This window comes from Thunnus albacares, chromosome 19 (genome assembly GCF_914725855.1).
Source record: "Thunnus albacares chromosome 19, fThuAlb1.1, whole genome shotgun sequence".
In the NCBI taxonomy this organism is placed as follows: Eukaryota; Metazoa; Chordata; class Actinopteri; order Scombriformes; family Scombridae; genus Thunnus; species Thunnus albacares.
In genome coordinates, this window is record NC_058124.1 from 6614090 (window position 1) to 6636565 (window position 22476).

Consider the following 22476-nt stretch of genomic DNA (forward strand, 5'->3'; position numbering starts at 1 on the left):
TCTATCTGTACATTCCTTGTTGGACAGGCCTGGACAATTTGTGAATATATTCATATCTTAGAGAAAATTCTAAGATAAGTGGGAGAAAGTTGGTGAATGTGACAAAATCAGTCATACGTGTCACTTAAGAATGAATCTGCTCATTTGAGTGGTTCTTGCATGAGGCCCATTGTGCGCTGAAGGCATCATTTGGCTTTTTCTGAGCAGTAAGACAATGAATTGAAATGGTTTTATTACTCCATATAACTTTTGTTATACTGCTCAGATCTCTATGTTTCTGTCTTTTTACACTGATTTGACTGGATGTCTTTCCTTTAAAGTCATGTATACATACAGTTTTGTTAAATCTGTGTTGTCAGTCTTTGCTTCAGACTTGTGTTTGACACATTTTTACAACCTTTGTGCTCCTGGCTAAAACTCTCAGAGCTGATATAACTGTGTATGTATAAAGCCTAGGAACACAGATTAAAATCAGATTTTAAACCATAAAAATGAACTTTGTTTAGTTCTGCACATTTATATGTAATGTAATGGGATTTTCAGTATGTGATAGCGTTGGCATATGCCCTGCAGATGACATCATTACATTTCAGTCAGGACACTCGAGTCAAGGCTTTATTTCAACAATAACAAACATTTGAATTTGGTGGTTCTGGCTCTGCTCTGATGATTCAGAAACAAATCTGTGTGAACCCGACATGAACTGTCTCTGAGCTGTGAACCCCCACCCCCCTCAACCAGCCGAACCTTGGGTACACAACATTTGAATGAACAAGAACGCATAAAGAGAAAAACATTCTGATTTCACCTACATCTAAATGCTAATGCAGGAAGAGACTGGGGGAGTGGAGGGAGTTAAGTTAGCAGTATAGTGGGATGCAGTGTTGAGAATTCAAATGACATCAAAACTTTGTACAGCACTATACAGGGATCACCTAGTTTATATGGATAGGTCATGGTCATACATGATCGGATGGTATATGGAATGTGTATATTAAGCAGCTTCTGGCCTTGCCTGAACTACTGCAAGGCTCCATTTGTGGCCGATGCTGCTAGTTTTCCCATCTCTTGGGATGCAGAGCTTGTGTCCTGATTACCAAAGCAAATTATTACACTCCATGAAAGGTATGGAGTGACTTAGTAGCATTGGATCGCTTCTTCAGACTCATACATTACTGCTGGCCTCTTTTTGTGATCTGTTCACTCTAAATATAAACAAGCGTTGTATAATCTAAAGTTTTCCAGTGATCACAGAACACGTCTTTTCTCCATCTACATATCCAGCACAGGATATATAGTACAGTGGCACACATTGTTGTTCATAGTGTCGTCCTGGTAAATGTTCTCTGTTGCAACTCTTGTGTATGAAAAATGATGGAATGAAGACCACAAATATGGTGTGGAGCATATTTAGTATCCTCCTCAATTTAAAGAAAAGACAACTTAAACTGCAGTTAAATATGTGACAGGAAAACATGCACTTAAAGTACAAAAGGAGAAAGACGAGGACCTCAACTATAATATCCATGACATGATACAATAATGAAAAAACAACAGCACACAGCAGGAATAAAAGTGCACCATAAATAACTTAAACAAAGGCTAAAGATTCTTCAAGAAGGCACCCAATTTACATATACATTTAGGGTTATTACAATGTGACAGCAAAAGACAGAAACATACACTCAAAAGAATGCTGGGTTGAAAAATAACCCAACTGAACAGCTTGGTGTAATTGATGTCAAACACAGAGAATGCCTTGAAACAAACATCAACAGCCCCCAGCAAGGAGTCTGTTTCGATGGCGTGGCCAGAAATTATTGGTGAAGGCCTGGCATGTAGTCATCTCATCCCCAAGGCACAAAATGTGCGAGAACGGTTAATTGGTCTCTGTATTTTGTAAATACTCAACCATGTTGGCCCCCACCTGTTAATTACACATCAGTCACTTAGTGTTGCAATATAACTGAAACTGAAGTTATGGAGCTTACTTTGTGATAGTATCAAAATGCAAAAAAGAAATAAAAGTAAGATCACCAAAAACCATTGATTGCAAATATGTATAAACATTGCAAAATATGAAAATGCAAATATGTTTAAGGCAAACAAATTAAATTTGTATTCAAACCCAGTCTTTGCAACTTAATACAAAAGTTATTTTGAAATAGTAGTTTGGGCAAATAATACTATTGTTACTATTACTTTAATGTTGATAATGTCATTAACAATTAAAAACACAAACCCACACACCCGTGCTGCTATTTGCACACATCAGATCTTACAAGTATAGTGTTAAGTGAATAAATTTCATTGTTTAGAGGCTCCTATTCATGAATACACAGGATATGATGAACAACCCTGGTGCTAAAAAGAAGGACTGTGGATAAAACACCAGACCAATTTAGCCATCAGTAACTTCAGTCATGCCCCTGTGTTTGAGAGTATTAGGCACTGCCATCATAAAAATCTGCTCCATCTCAAATAGTTGGCTACCAAACTCCAGTAATCACTAGAGGGTTATCTATGCAGGTAATTCAGGGCCAGAATGTTTGAAAAGAAAAAATAACAAACTGTGAATGTAAACCGAAATGAGAAATTAAACTTCATAGTTATCAATCATATCAAGCAGTAAAAACCTTCAAAAACTAAAGCAAAACTTAAAGGTTGCATGTCAATAAATGACCTCCGGGACTCCTCAGTGGTGGGTCTGAAGACTTTTCTTCTTCTCTTGTAGATGGATGGTGGAAGCAGAGTTGGCACGACCTTCAAAACTTTCTAACCTTTAGCATCTAAACAATTTGAGCATAATACATAGTGTTGCATTAACATTTAAAAAGGTATGCTATATATAACAGTTGATATTTCTGAAGCAGTATTTTTGACTTTTCTGCCCTGGTGTTGATTGGTAACTATAAGAGTGTTGATTGCGTAGCCTATTATAATCACAGGAAGTGTTGTAACATCTTATTAAGGACTGTTTAAAATTTAAAAAGTAACATATTTGTTCCATGCTGATTGCTGTTCACTGGAGGGCTTGCTTTCAAAAGGATGTGAGACAAGTCAGAGACACTTTTTTTTTTATCACGGTAAAATGACTGACAATGAATACATACGTGCCAGGTTTTTAAATTCATAAGGACTATTTTGAATTTGTTGGCCGACTTTACTTAGGCCGTCTGAAGGACACACGTTTGGATATGCAACAGAGATGGAGGTAGACAGAGAAAGGACAGAAAAGCAGAGAGGCAGAGGGAAGCAGAGCAGACATAATCTATAGCATCAAGGATAATGGAGTATAGAATGGACATTTTTAATCCAGAAATGGCACTTGGTGGCATATTTTAGAGTTACTTAATGGAAGGCTCAAATGCAACAAGCAACAAGTTTCTCAATACAAAGGCAAACAGCAAAGTTGTATTTATCAATTGATATTGTGTTATAGAAGTCTGAAATACATAATACAAAATATCTGGGCATATGCAAGGATTCTGTCACCAACAGCAGCCCAATTTTCAAAAGGTTTTCCCGCTGCCTTGGGATACACCTTCCTTCTGGAAGTCTTGTGATATCTGATCAATTTTGAAAACATGGAAAACAAATGTAACAACAACAACATTGTTTGAAGAAATGATGTGGGCTTGCAGGAAGCATCTGTTAGGAGAGAATGCTAAGAGATGTCCATTTGACAGATCAATCAAAGACATATGTTAGACAACCCAGTCAGTTATGCAGTTAATTAGACATGTATATCACTTTAGACAGTCAGACAGGTTGTTACTTAGGTGAGCCAATAAGTCAGGTCTGTTAGTTGGATCAGTGAGGTAGACAGTCCAGAGTTAGACAGTTCAATGAGTAAGAGAAGTCTTTAAGATGCCCTTTTATCAATACACAGGATATATTACTATCATTTTCCTTTTCTATAGGCCCAATTCAGATTTTCACCTAGAACACATCAGGCTACAACCTTCAGATATTCAAATATTTTTTTCACATCCTTCCCACCTGACTACCACATGACATTCTTGCATATGTAATGTTGTTAGCTAGCCAGCTAATGTTACCAAAAACTGTTAAGATAAAAAATGTGCAGTGGGACAGAAAAGACCACCACACATTGAATTGCAAATTTTCAATATTTGCAATAATTGTTACAGAATACCCCCCCCTCCCCCCCCCCCCAACTGTATGAGATGGATCAAGAAAGTTTGACAATGGACAAGTGGGAAAATGAATGAACCAGCTGGGTGAAAGTAACCCAACCAGCTGTTCAGCTGCAAATGAACCCCTTTGAACCAGCATGAGCAACCCAACAGTGTACATAAACAGCCCAGCACATTTTTGAATGTAAAAAATATTATATACAGTAGATGCTACTTTGTACTTTTTTCTAACATTCACTATACCTGCAATGTCACATTAAAACAAGACATCACACTTTTCTTTCAGACGGTTGTCATTACGAAAATTACAGACCCCCTTGAGCCTTTATATCTTCCAGAAATTTTTGGGATTCTGGTGTTATTGTTAATATAAATATTAGTTTCTTTATTTTCTAGCAACCGCTCCCAGAAGCCAACAATTCCCCTTTATGTACTACACACATTGGGTATTTGCCCACTCATGTATACTGAATTTTAGTGGCAGTTTAATGCCTATATCCCGTATGCATAACAAATAATTTGGTCACTAACTTATCAAAAAGATCTAATCTACTACATGGTAAATCTAATTTTCTATATTTATTAGTAAATAAATACAAAGTTCTATAGGCTGTCTTCTGCAGCTCTTCAATAGCTATCTTTTGCAGACCATCATAATTTATTATGATACTGAGATATTTTAATCAATCTGTAGATCTTCTCCATTACATGCAAACTTACAAATACAACCAAATACTGTAACCTTATTGACCTTCATCTTTGAATTGTCCAAAAATACAAAAACTTGATCCATTATTTTCTTTGTTATTGCATTTGTTTGATCCATAGAAAACCAAAATGTAAAAGTACCATACTCTAAATGTAACTGTCTATCATGGTGTCAATAATAATAACAGGCTGACAATCAATCTGTAGAAGATATTCTTCTAACAGGTGATAAAGTTTCATCCTGTCTAATTCCAGCTAATCTTGGATTTGATACCATTAACAAAAACACACGATTTGATATTTTTGTACATATTCATTAATACATCCAGGAATTTGCCATTAATACCTACTTTCAGCAGTTTGTGCCAGAATGCATCTCTCCAAACTGTATCAAATGGCTTATTGTGATCAATAAAGAACAGAAAAGACAAAACAACAGAAATCAATGTTTCAGTAAAAAGATGTGATCAGTGGTGAAGTAACTATTTTTATATCCTGCCTGGGTTTCCTCAAGGATAGAATTACTCTTTCACACAGACTTGCATTGAATTAAGGAATAGTATATGGAGTAATTATATCTCTGTAATTTTTACAATCCATGATTTTACGTTTGATTAGACCAACCACCCAATCTTGCCAGGATCCAGGATCTCATCAAACAAACACACATACAGTACAGGCTTGAAAGTAGACCAGCAGCTTCTCCATTGTTCAGTTAAGAATAACCCCCATTGATTTCTTGTTCAGAAAAGCTAACTTTTAAAGGAATGCTTTGGGAAATACACTTACTTGCTTACTGTCTTGCTGAGTGTTAGATGAGAGGATCGATACGACTCTTATATCTGTCCGTTCAATAAGAAGCTTCAGCCAGCAGCTGGTTAGCTTAGCATAAAGACTGGAAACAGGAGAAAACAGTTAGTCTGGATCTGTCCAAATGTAACAAAATCCACCTACAAGCACCTCTGAAGCTCACTTATTAACATATTATATCTCATTTGTTTAATCTATAGAAAACCAAAGTGTAAAAATAACAATTTGTGGTTTTACAGGAGGTTATATGCTGGACTATTTCTTTGCTGGTTGCAGTTACTTCCTAAAGTCTTGTTGCTTCCCTGAGGCTACCAGGCAACTGAGACTCAAGAAAGTTACTTTACAGATTAAATAGATGAGAGTCAAATTGAAAAGTTCACATTAAAGTTGCAAACTTTCAATTTTGACCAACCACTGGACCTCAAAATTGGCTGAATGTTGGGCCTCTTTTGAGGTTGACATGCTGCTAATTGGCATTCAGCTGAAAGTGACTCACCTCTGTTGCTGCCTCTAGGATTTAGCTGCTTCAAAGTTAGCCTTTCGTGTAGTGTTTCCATCATTTTGTCCATCCCTTGGAGCGACAGACTAGTTCAAAGGGAATAGCAACATGTTTGTGGAGTTTAGCTTTGACCGGTGCTAATTTGCTGCTGCAAATTTAATTCCTCACAATAATGATGATGCTAATATATACTTTGTGCTTTGAATTAGAAATACAAAAAGGATTGCAGCAACATCACTTAGCTGAAGGACAAACTGTCTGGCAAGTCTCTTTCTTTTGCTGATTCTATAAAATTGCCAAAGTAAAGTGGCATGTTTCATCATATGGTATTATATAACGTTTGAGGATGTATTAAGTTTGCATGGATGTAGACCCTACAGACAACTGCTTGTCCTGACCACTGAGAATACACGTTTCAGTCCAGATGTGAGATTGATCTTCTTGGTGCAAATGGAGATCAAATTGATAAATGTTTTATTTTTCAAGGAAATTAGTGCAGATTCATTTTGCGATCCATTTGGGTCATACACTCCCTTGATAAATGAGATGTTGCGTGATAAATGTGTTTGCTTGCGTGGTGTAATAAGAAGACTCGACTTGGGTGTTCGATAATTTTTTACTACTTGTTCCCATTTTTATAGAAGCAGAAAGACATATGGTTCTCATCTGCATCTCAGGGAAAAAAAGCAGTATGGCTATGTGGGACATCAATTTGTGTCAGACATTCAGACCCCTTACAACATTTGGAGAAACACCCACGTGCTATACTGTCCCCTATCATTTTCGAAAAGGCCCCCTTACAGCAAGTGTGGCCTCACATGCAGCCAGCAAAGCGGAGAGCCACAGCTAGTGTCTTTTAGCATTCATGTATTCACTCAGAACTCAGTCAAAGCGGAAAAAGCTGTGAACACAGCCAACTGGGGATCTCTGGGAAACAGGTCTTGTCCCATTTCATCCTTTATAAATCAAAGCACACTCCAGGACTTGGATTGAGAACAATGCCCCTGGAATGGGACGCCATCCATCTCACTGCTCAATGCAAATGTGATGGCTGTGTTTGCAAGCGGAAAGGTTGCATGCTGCACATGCAGGCTTGAATGCATGACTTTTTTTGCATTTTAACTGTGTGCATCAGTACACTGCAGCATCGGTGTGTCAAATGTGACTGCAAGGTTTCAACCTCTGAGCTCATTACGGCTGATAAGTTGTCGGTGAAAACGGCAACGGTAGGGGTGGGTTGGGACCTACGCGGTTAACGAGGGAGAAGCACCGAAAGCGCCAGAGGAGTTGGAGCTTTGTCCTTCCTCCCACACTCAGCAACTCTCTCTTTCCCTCCCCTCCTCTGCCTCATCTGCTCATCCTTGGCAGACTCGGGTAAACCGGCGCTGAGGAGAGGAAGCGGAGGGAAGGGAAAAGGAGGGAAGATGTGGAGTGAAGAAACTGTGTTAGCTGCATTAGCATATCAGACACATGGTGAGGGCTGGAGATTGGGTACTGGAGCAGATGTCGATTTACATATTCAACGTCAGGCCAGCGGTGCATGTATACATAGGTGTGTGTGTGCAGGAAAAAAAGTAATGGATGTCATGAGTGTGAAAGAGGCATGGGTGGAGAAGAAGTAGATAGAGATGGAATGAGAGTTGAATCCCAATCGGAGGAAAACGCTCCCCGCTATCCAGTTTGACCAGCGACACTCATTTCATTCTGCAAAGTAAATGAATGACTTTCTTACTCCTTTGTTTTTGGAATAAGATTAGCATAAAAAGACGATGGCTGTGATTGACGGGTGTGTTTTGCAGACTTTTTGGCAGGCTTGGGGAGTCGATCAAAGCCTGAAAAGCTGTCTGACAGTATTGATGTAGTTAATTAGAGTAAACACAGAGCACTCAGACGCCACCTCGTTATCTGCTACTTGCACACACAAACTCGCGTTAATATGTGTTGCTTTTATATCTCTATTCACCAGCGTGAAATGTGAAACCTCTCTCATCTACCTCTATATGTCTGTTTGTGTTTCCGAACATTTTTTAAATTTCTTCCACTTCATCTTTCCATATCCTGTACTCTTTCAAAACTTTCCAGCTCTCTTTATTTCTTGCTAACCTCTCTTTTTCATCTTCTCTCTGCAGCATCCTAACTTTGTGTTGTACTCTCTTTCGATCTCTGCCTCTCCATCTCTTCCTAGAGGGAGAACAGGTGGTTTCAGCCTTAGCTACTGTATATTCCAACCGCAGAACAGCAAGGAAGCAAAACACACATGAATCACACTCCAGGGCTGCTGGGCAGGCGTGGAGTGTACTTTCCAGAGAGAGAAAGTGTGGTGCCATGTGTGTGTGTTTGCACGCATGAGTGTGATGGTAACAAAAAGAGAGAGAAACAGTATTGAAATAGAGAGAGGAGAGGAGTGATGGTGAATGTTATTATGCTGCACGTGCACATGTTGAACATGCAGCCTTGTATCTGTTAGAGGACAAGGTGAAAGAGGACAAATGTGAAATGTGCACCCACATACATGGACACACAGGTACAATCACAACGATCATGCACAATACACACTGTTTCATGTACATACATACACGTAACACTCACACACTCATAAAAATGATCTAGGCTGCAAATAAAAAAACAGGCTGAATCTTGCATTGTGTATCTACTATAGCACATAACTACTTGACCATCCATTCACTCACACACACACACACACACACACACACACACATTATTTGCTGAACACATTTTCATTATTTATTTTTATTAAATATGGCTGTTCATGCACTGAGTGCCTGACACTTTTTCTCACTGTAGCTCATAACAATAAATAATAGTATAAATATTACAAATTAAGGCCTTAAATATATATAGACTTTATTTATGGGATTTAAATATTTGGATATATATTGAACTGTTACATAGCCAATGTGTTTGACTGCACAGACACACAAATACACACACACTCTCTCTCTCTCTCCCTCCCACTCTCTCACATTTTTATGCTATTTATTTGAAACTTATACCATCAGTGATTATACAATGAGTGATACAGAGTGTAATTTCATTGACACTGAACCAGCAGTCAGGGTTTGCTCAACCTTATAGGGCAGTGAGGATCAAGTCAGTGGCAATGAAACTACCCATTTTTCCCCCACTGGGACCAATATTGCATCTGGTGATGGTGGTCCTCCTCCATCAAAGACCAAGAGGACCTCTACAGTATGGGACTCTTTCACCATTTGTGAAAGGGATCCCTCCAAAGCCATTTCTAAGCTTTGGAAGTCCAAAATCAGCTGAGGTAGGGATTCAAAACATTATAATACATCATCTCTACATAATCATGTTATATGTTCATCACATGAGAAAGCCCACCAAATCAGGCATTTGCAGCCAAGCAGCAATTCCCAGTAAACCACCCTTGGTCAAAAAAAATTACAGTGATAATAGGTAAAATGATCTGCGCTAATCTTGAGCTTTTCCCTGTGGTGGAGGGGAGAGATTTCAAGTCATTTGCCTTTCCAGAGCCCAAATATAAGATCCCATCGAAGTACTTTTTCAGTCTAACTGTAGTGCCTGAGCTTTATGAGGCAATGAGAGGGGAGTTGGTCCAGTCACTTAAGGCAACTGAGGGAGGTGTCATCAACCTCACTACTGATCTCTGGACCAGCTACCACAATGCTCACACATATCTCTGTATTACTGGGCACTGGTGTGAATGTGTAGGGGAGTCTTCAGTACAGAGGAAAGCAGGGCTGCTAAATGTTGGTGTGCTAGACATTGAGCACACATCAGAAAACATTCTGTGCTGCCTTAAGGAAAAGATAAGAGCGTGGGAAGAGTCTGTTGAGCAGTCTATTACAATAGTGTTTGTTGTTTCAGATAATGCAGCCAACATAGTGAAGGCCCTGAGTTATGGGCACATTTGTTGCGTGTCCTGTACACTTCACTTGGTGGCGAAGCACTTGAGTTGACCAGGTTTGTGAGATCCCTTCTCTCCAAGGCCACAGGCATCTCTGGCTTTATTCATTGCTCAAGCAAAGCCAGCAACAGACTACATGAGCTGCAGATGCAGCTGGATCTCCCTCTGCACACGCTCATAACAGATATAACAACAAGGTGCAACTATACATTCTATATGCTCCAGCAGCTGGTGGAGGTCAAACAGGTACTCTCAAAACATAGTGTCTCCATCTCTGAGGTCATCCCCCTCCTGCATGACTTGTACTCCATCATCAGGTCACTGTATTTGGGAACTCTTGAAGTTGATGGGGATGAATCTGTTGCTGTCATGGATGGTAATGATGATCAGGATGCCAGAGTTGTAATCGGGTTGCTGCTGAGTCCAGGGAAAAGCTAAAGCTAGGCTAGACAATAAAGTTAGCTGTTTCCCAAACAGTGTTGATGTGGAGACAATGAAGAGGACATCTGTCTGTAGGATGGATCTGTGTGGTCCTGTGGCTGCACCTGCAAGAAACACAGAAGAGACACATGTCACCAGTGGCAGCTCAGTCTTCTCCTTCCTGCAGAAAAAGAAATCGGCTACTCCAATGAGGACACATGCACCATCAGGTGATGTGTGGGCGTACCTGCCAGATGGGGACATCAGCCTTAGTGATAAACCCAGTGAAATACTGGTCAGGCAAGCTTCAGTGCTGGCCCTATAGCAGTCAGTCCACAGCGTACAAGCCTAGATCCTTGCCGTGGAACAACTGGTCTTCATTAAAGTAAATGAGGATTTGAAAAATAGCATAGGAATATTTGATCAGTAGAACAATCTCTCCCACTCTCTCTCTCTCTCTCTCCCTCTCACTCACTCACACACACACACGCCCACACCACATAATTAACATTGTGTTTCACTTTGTGAAGAAATAAAAAATACACCTCCCCCAAAAAACAATAAAAACATTAGGTATTGAAAAAACCCTGCAATCATGCACACAAACGTCACACTTATTTAATTCTTAAAAAGTAAAAAAAAATCCAAAAAAAGAAAGCTATGTTGAGTATGAAAACTCTAGTTTATGCATTTGACTTCTTAACACTGCATGTGTTCATTGATTCACTGAAGTTTATTCATTCAAGTTTATAAAAACCTTTTCTGTAAATTGCCTCTTGAATCTTGATCTGAAGCTCAATTCTGTAAATAGTTTTTTAATAAACAATAAATTTCTGATCAACCCAACTTCTGATCAAACATATCCATTTCCGGTTTAAGCCCCGTCCATTCCGAGTAAGAATACAGATAATTTAGTTGGTTGAACAGATACAGATACAGACACGGATAATGGTGTACTCGCTCATCCTTACTAGTTAGGCAACAATATGTCATTATGGCAACAATAAACACCACAGGGTTAAGGTTAGGGGACGATCATAGTTACGTTTTTTGAAAAACTGTCCCAGCTTGTGGTTGGAAACAGGAAACATACAGTGGTCTCCTGTTGCAAAATCTACTTTTGGCAAGTTCGGGTTAATCCATCCACCCAACCCGCCACCTCCGAATGAAGATTTGTCACCTTATATAGACGTCATCTGAACTGCGCCACGTCATAATTACTTCGGCCGATACGAGTAACATTACTTGCAGGCCTCTGACAGGATGCAAACTCATGTCTCTCATATGAAAGTCCCTTACTTTCCGCCTCGCCACGTAAAGGGCACACCTCCCTGCATTGGAACTTCATATAAATCCTTAGTTGAGTTGAATAAATCCTAGAGGAAACTCAACTCTGGCAATTTGTAAACAAACAGACATTCTTTGCATAGGCTGCCTCGCCATCAGCCTCTGGAAATTTCAAGTAAATTGCTTGCCTACTTCCCCTTTCCCTTGGTTTAATTGTCTTTATTTATTGGTTCAAAAGCTTGGGTCTGAACAGGCACTAATTGTTTTGTCATACAAGTGAAATATCAGGTATGAAATACAGCTCTTCTCTCAGTATTATCTTTTATTTTATGAACAGGTCATTAATAAGCTAGTAAGAATTAAGAGGATGGCATGTTGCCATCCATTGTGTGGTGCTGAACAATGACTATCACATGAAAAAACAGTTTAGCCGGACTCTTCACCAAGACAAATCAATGTGATGAATTCCATGTGAAGAATAATGATATTTAATATCAGCTAGTATTTCAGACAGGACTTAATACCAAAGAAGCATTAAAACAATCACACTTTTGTACACATATTCATGGTGCCCAGAGGTTGAATCTTAATGACTTTGGTGACCACCTGACTTTTCCTCCAGCGCCACCATGTGGTTTACATTTGTAGTTTTAAGCAAAATGTTAGATGAATTGACATAAAATTTGGCATTATCTGGTCAAAATTTCAATTCGTCCAATACCTTGGTTTATGACTAAATATTTACAAAACTAACAATATTCCCATTAGCCTTAGCTGTACTTTTTGTGTTCGCTAATTTAGTGCAGATGAGCAAATTTTAGCATGCTAACATGCTTAACTAAGATGGTTAACCTGGTAAACATTGCATGTTAGCATGCTAACATAATCATTTAGTTCAAAGCACTACTTTGTGAAAGTAAAGCCTCACAGAGCTACTAGCATGGCAGTGCACAATGAATTTACTAAGCGTTGATCTGCCAACGAGATTATTGATTACTGTTCTGTTCTGAACCGTTAGATAACCATTAACAGTCTCTTTAACCTTCTGTTTGTTTGTTCCACAAGCACATGAGCGTCCAATTTGTGTGCCCCTCTATTTTCTCCTCCTGTCTTCTTTTGTCTCTCAGGCATCTCTTTCTGGACTAGCACCCATCCTGGAACGGCTCTGCTTCCCTGGCTGTCGGTGCCATTTCCTGAGGTTTTGGATCTGGTTCCCCATCCTGCAGGACTTCAGCCTGAATCATGTCTCTCTCTCTCTTTCTCTCTGAATGATGTCTTTATCGTTCTCTCTCTCTCCTGTGTGAATAATGTATTTTCTTGTCTCTTCTCCCGTGTATGTGAATGGTTTGATGTGTGCATGTGTTATCTGTCCTCCTGCCAGGTATCTATGTTGATGGAGGTCACATGGCTCAGGTTCTATTCTGTTCTGGTGGCACCTGGAAGCTGTTTAGCGTCCTCTTCATCAGATTATTCATATATATTATAAATCCATTATAATTTTGTTATCTTGTACAATGCTGTATTCTATATCTATATCATTTGTGTTCTGCTCTGTACACACATCTATTGCACATCTATCCTCCTCTGTTGCTCTTCCTGAGATTTCCTCCATCTTTTTCCCGTTAAACGTTTTTTTTTAGGGAGTTTTTCCGTATTTGAACCAAGGGTCTAAGGACAGGGGATGTTGTATTGCTGTAGAGACTGTAAAGAGGCAAATTTGTGATTTGTGATATTGTCTATGCAAATAAAATTGACTTGACTTGAGTACACTCTCAGTCCTTTTACAGTATACTCTGTCCAGTGGTGTCATGTCTTTGGGTGCCACAGTACACCACAGTTCAGGTGTACAAAAAGTTGCTTGCATTCCTATTTGGTATGTAGAAATTAATTCAGATACATACAGATGTATATGCACACAGATTCAGATGTATACACCATGTATACACCATACCACAGATGTGTACACTACCATATATAGGTATGTAATATGTACAATGTGTACTCACACAGACATATACTTAAACAATACCCCCACCCGCTTACTCTCCACATACTACAATATAAACGTATACAGCCACATACACATACATACATGTACACACACGTCTACACACTCCCATACCCAGCATGCAGTATACAGTATACAATTTACTGTATACAGTGTTATCAGACACCTCCCTGGGGCAATATGTGTTTTGCCTGTGGCTACAGAATATTCTTCCTAGACTGACCATCTCTCAAACCCAACAGTCATCCACGGGTGTCGGCTTGTGTGTTTGTGCCTGTGGCAGTATTGTAGACTGATATTGCTACCTCTCGCAAGATTGCAGCCACCTTCAGGGCCTTCCTATCCTCCATTTCTACTTTTTCAATCCTTCACCCACGGCTCGCAATCTCCTGCTGTATATGCCTCCCTCCTTTCCATCCCTTCACCTCCCTGGTCATTCCTCTTAACCCTTTTTTCACTCTCCCAGTTTTTCTCTGTACTTTTCCTTTACAATTCCACTCTCTCCCTTTGTGCCCGCGTCCTCTTTCTTCTTATCCCTCTTTCTGTCCCTCTGCATCAGACTTGGTCCGCTCTCGCACTCAATATTGTATTGATTGGTTTCCCTCTGTGTTCTCTGACCTTGCTGTAATAGTGCCAGAGAGGTCACGGCAGATAGATTTCTCTGAAAAAGACACTGTCATGTTCGGTAATCTATGGTAGCACCGTGCCAATTAACGACAAATAGACCGCAGACCTTCCTCGTTTAGCGTTTTAGTACGTGAGGTCCTGCGGTGGGAAGGAAAACAGCAATCTTTGTAACGGCAGGTGAGTGAAAATGGTCATAAGAGAACTCACAAGGCTGCTGTAGAGGGTGCTGAATAGGAGCGTGAAATAAAGAAGGGGTTTTAGGGGAGTTCGATTGAAATGTACTGTATGGCGGAGCTGAAGGCCATGAATTACACACTGAGACCAGGTTATTGCTTTGGATACATGGGCATGTCTTTCTTCTTCTCACTGTTTTGCACACATTTTTGTGTCCTCTTCCCTGCTGAATGCACTGTTGATATGTGAATAATAGAAAACACATCCTCTGGCCAGTCAGACCGCCACAAGTCCCCGAACACTCACTGTAGCACACAAATACACAGTGATACACACACGAGCTCCGCATCAGCTGCCCCAGAGGAATGCTTCTTTCACAGATGGTGTGAGAAAATTCGATGCTTCCATAGTGACACCCTCATGAAACTTTCAGCCCCCCCGCTCCATCCTCTTCTCTGCATTTCAATCTCAGACATCGTTCTCTCCCCCTCCCCGCTGTTCCAACTCATCTCCAACACTCCTGTCATCGTTCTCTCCTCTTTCTCCGCCGCCCCTCCCTTCCTTTTCTCCCTTTTTATCACCCGCTCGTTCTTGTCTCTTTTTCAGTGTCTTTATCGACAGCCACTGCGGCCACTCCATCCTCCCCCCAGCGCAGCACCAACTTCCAAACTTGTCTTCCCTTATTCGTCTGCCCTTCCTCTCTCCAGCAGCTTTCTCCAGTAGCTTTTTTCGCTTTGCTTTAAGGTCAGACATCTCACTCTATTCCCTCCTTCCCTCCCTAACTCCCTCCCACATTTTGCCGGTCCCTCTCACCCAGTTCCTCTTTGAGCACAGTGCTGTCATTGAAGCATGACTCTCTGGGAGCTGGGAGTGCTAATGTAGGAAACTGTTAGCAGACATGCCACTGCAACTTATTCTTTCTAATGGGAGCAGGGACTCCTTCCTCTTTCCACATGAAGCAGCCCCCCACCCCCTCCCATCCCCAGCTTTGCATTATACATCGTGGACATCACCACTGAAACAGCAGATGAATCAGAATGTATGCAGGAGAAAAGGCATGCGACTGCAGTTTACGTGCACTGGGAGACGTGTAATCTAGATAAAGGCCTCATCTGGTGAGGGTGTGGCATGAATGGCATTCATCTAGCTTAATTTCAGACCTCTGAATTGCCACCAATGACTGAGATTTTTTCAGTGAATCAAATAGGGCTGGTGTTGTGCTCATTGACAGCTGTTTCCCAGGATGTAAAAACAGCTGAGGCAATCAGTAGATGGGAGTATAAATGGGGATGACCTGTTCCAGAGTCAGAATTAGCGCCAACAAAAATGACGATAAGTGTGGACCAATTAACTCGGCTTAAAAATATAACAACTCTAAACTATTTCGAGATGGATGTTAACTGTTCCCAAACAACAGACAGGATTGATACAGTCAATACTGAAAAAATATCCCCCCTCTCAAACATTAACATAAGCTAATACCAGACTGGATAATGAAGGGAAAACAACTAAATGACATTTCACTCTGGATATTAAGATAACATTGATCAGGATTATTCTGTTACACATTATAGGAAACATAATTTGGTACAGCATACATGGTCCTCAGAGGATGAATTTGAACAACTTTGAAACCCTGACCTTTCTTTTAGCGCCATCATCAGGTCATAATTTCAGTCTGTCTAATAGTTTGGTTGTATGTCCAAATTCCTTCCAAACAATTGATATTCCCATCAGGCTCAGGTTGTGCAGCTAGGTTGCCAGTGACGGGCAGATAAACCATTTGCTTTTTTAAAATTTATGTCTATGTATTACATGTATGTATAACAAGCAAGATACAATGTATTAAGGTCAGGTTTAGAGGTGTTGGTAGGCATATTTTTGTAGGGTAAACCTGTTTTCAGTGTTTATTGTCTGCTCTAGCTTTGTACTTAACACAGAGATGTGAGAGTGGTTTTGATCTTCTTATCTCACTCTCAGAGAGAAAGTGAATAAGCTTGTTTTACCAAAATGGTGAACTATTCCTTTAAGAGCTGTTCTACCATCGCTCCAAAAATAATTGTCTCCAACTGGCTGGCAGTATTATTACGACACCTCAAAAATAGTTCAGTTCAACAATTAACCTAACCCTTACAAATCAGTACACAAAGGTACTGTATATTAAACTACTGGCAAAACCACTGTGGTGTAAGTGTGAAAATGCTCTATGAGGTGTTCTGATGATAATGGACTCCAGGGAAGAGTATTCACCTCATTATTTTCATATGTAAGGACACCTTTTTGTGTATTATCACTTAGGCTATTCCCTTGACAGCCTCTGTAGTATTGAGCAATTTTACAATAAATGTCAACTACTGTTTGTTTATTGTATAATACCAGCTAAATGTTTTTGTCTTAATTTACCTATAAGCATATGCATGATGTCATGTTTATGGAATATACTTGCAGCTGAGTTTTGACACGTTTGACACATTGTCACTGTTAACAGTATGTGAAAGAACTGACATGTTGATGCATTTCTGACAAACACATACACACACACACTCTCTCTCTCTCTTGAACCTTCCCGTGTCTCTGTGGGGCAAAACACACCAACAGTGTGTCTCCAGGTTCCAATCTCCTAACCCTGCAGGCCAAAGATAGCAGCAAGGGGAGGATTTAGAGTAGATAGGGAGCGAAAAAGAAAGTGCTTTCTTTTATTCATACAGCCTCTCCGTCCAAATGGAGTCTTCTAAAGGAGTTACATTACGACAGCTGGTAAGGGAGGCAACACACGCTACAGCCCAATGAATGTGGTGCCACATTAACCTGGCAGTGAGATGTGTGTGTCTGCATGAACGCACCACCACCAGGAAAGGTGGAGATGGGGACATATTAGGCAGGGCTTAGACAAATCTTTCAGACCCAAATCCACACTTTATGACATTACAGAGAGAGGAAAGATGGATAGGGTCATTGTATGTGCTCAGCAGGGAATACAACATGGGCATTAAAGGGTTTGCAGCCATGTATGCAATAGCTGTCAGCTCCCTAATGCAATTTACTTTCTCTGCTTTCTATCATGAGCCATATTCAGAGGATCACCAAAATGATTCTGCTGTGCATGTGCCAGTATCAATAAGTCACACAGGTGTATGAATGAATACATTAGGTCTGAGACGATGGCTCTGTGTCTGCTGAGCCTGTCCAACCGAGCGGGAGGCTAATTTTCTGGTGAAATAGATAGGATGGTGTGGCTATCTTAATCTAAGCTCTTAGTGGAAGGGCTGTTTAGCGTGTCTATGTGCGCACCTCATGCGTGCCTGCGCTTGAGTATGTGTGTGTGTATCTTGATCTATTTAGTTTTTGTCCCATCTTAATCTTGGTGGAAGGCTGTTAATTAACCCTGCTGTCAAGCCGGCAGACGTCTAAACCAGCAGCCGTCACTTCTCCTGGGTCTTGTTACCGCTGTAATTAGCGGCGGATAAGAAATTACACATGCCCCCACTCCCTCCCGTTAAGATTAGGACACCTTGCCGTTTCTCATTCTGATGCATGAGTGTACCAGTGACTTGTTTGTGTGTCTTTGTGTGTGTATGTGTGTGTGTTGGAGGGGTAGACTGGGGATGGTAGTCGATATACTGGGAAAGCCAATCATTGAGCAGCATTGTGCTTTTGTACAGACACTAAATTCATAGGCTGTGTTGGAATTCTTCACACTAATTACTGAGAATATGTAAATTCTGCAGGTGAAGGGTATGATTACACTTGCAGCACAAATAGAAATGACTAAATACTAATCAAAATTGTTTTTGCCTTGTTATTTCTGTAGAAATTACCCAGTCAGGGGACATTTGAGTGGGAGACATCCCATGCTGCAAATTACAATTACAATTCAAATTACAATTCAAATAATTTATTGTAATAATCTATTGTTGTGGTTGTGCACAGTGAAAACACTCCACCTTGATTTATTCCTTGGTCCATTCAGCCTGGTCACACATTACAGTGAACACATGCAAACACTCAACCACATCATTCACCGGCGGGAAGCCAGTGAGGGATCCCAGCCTGGTTACTGCATCAGGAACTCCTAGAACACTAATAACAAAGAATGCAGTGAAGAAGTAAGCTTTACTAACTTTGGGACAAAAAGGGCTAAAAACAGGCAAATAAGAAAGTCTTCTTTGGGTGTCCAGATGTGAAATTTTGCTGCATACTGCATGTAATAAACAGTGCCATTTTTTTATGTGGTGACACTTCACTTCAAGTCCCCATATTTAGCATTTATAATCAGTATTGAAACAGTTAATAAAAGGATTTGTAACACACTAGTTGTAAGCAGTAAGTGTTTATTAACGTATTTGTCAAGAACTGTAACTTCTGTGGGCACCCATAACTGAATTTCAATTCAATTCAATTCAATTCAGTTTTATTTATATAGCTCCAAATCACAACAGAAGTTATCTCAGGGCACTTTTCACATAAAGCAGGTCTAGACTGTACTCTTTATTTTACAGAGACCCAATTTCCCCCCATGAGCAAGCACTTGGTGACAGTGGCAAGGAAAAACTTCCCTTTAACAGGAAGAAACCTCAAGCAGAACCAGGCTGTAGGTGGGCGGCCATCTGTTTTGACCAGTTGGGTTGAGAGAGAAAGAAGGAGTGGAAGAGAGGAGAGAGAGGCATAGAGAAGCACAATAACAACAATAACAACAATAATAATAGAAATATGACTAGTAATAATAATAGTAGGTGTGGGTGTCAAGCAGGACCACAGCAGCACAGGGTCTGCAACCACGACCCACGGAAGCTCACGGAAATCTATAGGAACCTGTGAGACGAGAAAGCACAAAAACTCAGAGGAAGATGCCAGATTAGTGACATGCATTAATGGTACATGAGTGGGTACAGCTGGAGAGGGGGAGGAGGAGAGAGGAGCTCAGTGCATCATAGGAAGTCCCCCGGCAGTCTAGGCCTATAGAAGCATAACCAAAGGAAAGTTTTAAGCCTACTACCCTAGTTTAAGCCGTAGAGAGGGTGTCTGCCTCCCAGATCCAAACTGGAAGATGGTTCCACAGGAGAGGAGCCTGATAGCTGAAGGCTCTACCTCCTATTCTACTTTTTGAGACTTTAGGAACTACAAGTAAACCTGCATTCTGGGAGCGCAGTGTTCTAGTGGGGTAATAGGGTACTATGAGTTCCTTAAGATATGATGGTGCCTGACCATTAAGGGCTTTGTAGGTGAGGAGAAGGATTTTAAATTTTGTTCTGGATTTTACAGGAAGCAAGTGCAACAAAGCTAAAATGGGAGAAATATGATCTCTTTTCCTAATTTTTGTTTCAGTACACGTGCAGCTGCATTCTGGACCAGCTGGAGAGTCTTTAGAGACTTGTTTGGGAAGCCTGATAATAAGGAATTGCAATAATCCAACCTAGAAGTAACAAATTTGTAGACTAGTTTTTCTGCATCTTTTTGAGACAGGATGTGCCTGATTTTTGCAATACTACATAGGTGAAAAAAGGAAGTCTTTGAAATTTGTGTGGCAGTTAAAGGAGATATCCTGATAATAATTCTGAAAATTCTGAAAATAATTCCTTCCTTACAGTGGTGCTGGAGGCCAGGGTAATGCCATCCAGAGTAGCTATATCATTAGATAATGTGATTCTAAGGTGTTTAGGGCCAAGCACAATGACTTCAGTGTTGTCTGAGTTTAGTAGCAGAAAATTGCAGGTCGTCCAGGTCTTTATGTCCTCAAGGCATGCTTGGAGTTTAGTTACTGATTGGTTTCATCTGGCTTCGTTGATAAATATAACTGGGTAGCATTTGCATAACAATTAAAAATGCATGGGGTGTTTCCAAATAATATTACCTAAAGGAAGCATATATAAGGTGAGCAGTATTGGTCAAAGCACTGAACCTTGTGGAACTCTGTGTCTAACTTTTGCGTGCATGGAGGATTCATCATTAACACGTGCAAACTGAAATCGATCTGATAAATAGGACTTAAACCAGCTTAATGCAGTTCCTTTAATGCCAATTAGATGTTCCAGTCTCTGTAATAGAATGTGATGGTCAGTGGTGATGCAATTAGGAGATCATTTGTAACTTTCACCAATACTGTTTCTGTGCTATGATGAACTCTAAATCCTGACTTAAAATTCTCAAATAAACTATTGTTATGTAGGAAGTCACACAACTGATTGGAAACTGCTTTCTCAAGGATCTTAGAGAGAAAGGGAAGGTTAGATATGGGTCTTTAGTTGGCTAAAACTCCTGAATCAAGAGTAGGCTTTTTAAGAAGAGGTTTAATTGCATCTACTTTAAAGGACTGTGGTACATAGCCTGTTACTAAAGACATATTGATAATATCTTGTAAAGAAGTGCTAACTAAGAGTAAGACTTCCTTAAGCAGCCTAGTTGGGATGGGGTCTAAGAGACAGGTTGATGGTTTAGATGAAGGAATCATTGAAGTTAGTTCAGGAATGTCAATTGGAGAAAATAGTCTAAATATATATCAGATTTTACAGCTGTTTCTAAGGTTCCTGTGTTTGAGGATAAATTGATGCTGGTTGAGGGCAGGAGGTTATGAACTTTGTCTCTAAAAGTTAGAATTTTATCATTAAAGAGCTCATGAAATCATTACTATTGAGAGCTATAGGAATATGTGGATCAATAGAGTTATGAACCTAGGACTATTTTTATTTTCCTCCATTTATGAGTAATAGGTGACTGGGGCATTTTAGAGGACCTTCCTTTATGTTTTAAGACTATCTTGCCGGACTAAGCGAGATTCTTCCAGTTTGGTGGAACACCAAATCCTTTCAAATTTTTGCAGTGTTTGCTTTAATTTGCCCATTAGTTTGGGAGTTATACCATGCAGCTTAACCCCTTTTGTTTTATCATCTTATTTTTTAAAGGGGCGATGAGGTGGAGTTCGCAATGAGCCTGCAGCACTATCAACAAGATGATCCATTTGGGAGGGACTAAAACTACAGTCCTCTGTAATATCGAGACATGGCATTGAATTCAGTGCTGATGGAATTGCTTCCTTAAATTTAGCTACAGCACTATCAGATAGACATCTAGTGAAGACATTTTTGTCCAGTGGCATGTAGTCCAGTAATAGGAATTCAAAAGTTATTAAGTAATGGTCTGATAAAATAGGATTTTGTGGAAAAACTGTTAAATGTTCAATTTCCATGCCATATGTCAGAACAAGGTCAAGGGTGTGGTGGTAGACAGTGAGTGGGTCTATTTACACTCTGAGAGAAGCCAAGTGAGTCTAATAATAAGGTAAACACAGTGCTAAGGCTATCATTATTGATGTCCACATGACTATTAAAGTCACCTACTATAATTACTTAATCTGTATTTAGGACTAAGTTTGATAGAAAAAAATCTGAGAATTCAGATAAAAATTCAGAGTGTGGGCCAAGAGGACAGTAAACTATAACAAATAGAATTGGCTGTAAAGTTTTCCAGGTTGGGTGTGAAAGACTAAGAACAAAGCTTTCGAATGAGTTATAATTAAGTTTAGGACTAGGGTTTATAATTAGGCTTGAGTTGAAAATGGCTGCAACTCCACCTCCTTGGCCAGTGTCTTGAGGAATGTGAGTATTAATATGACTGGGGGGAGTCAATTCATTAAGGCTAAGAGTCAACATTTAATTCTCCTATTTTGTTGTACTGTTGCAGTGGTGGTATTTATTATTATTAGATTTTTATGAATAACTCTTCTTTTTTTTACTTTGGATTTAATCGATGTAAGTGGTCGGGGGTAGACAGTTTCTGTGTGGTTTTGGGTGGGTAACTGCTTTAATGGAAGCGCAGAGAAGCATGTAGGACTGCAGCTCTGCCTCCTGGTCTCAACTCTGGGTTGTCATGGTTTTGG

General features: G+C 40.0%; 1 long non-coding RNA gene across 1 annotated transcript; it reads right to left on the reverse strand.

Moving 5' to 3' along the window:
* Nucleotides 1–606: 606 nt before the first annotated feature.
* LOC122970514 lies at nt 607–12927 on the reverse strand. Its single transcript, XR_006399228.1, has 4 exons — nt 10755–12927; nt 6175–10632; nt 5658–5763; nt 607–2789 (listed from the first exon to the last, which is right to left on the reverse strand). It is a non-coding gene; the product is annotated as an uncharacterized LOC122970514 (long non-coding RNA).
* Between the last annotated feature and the right edge of the window lie 9549 nt (nt 12928–22476).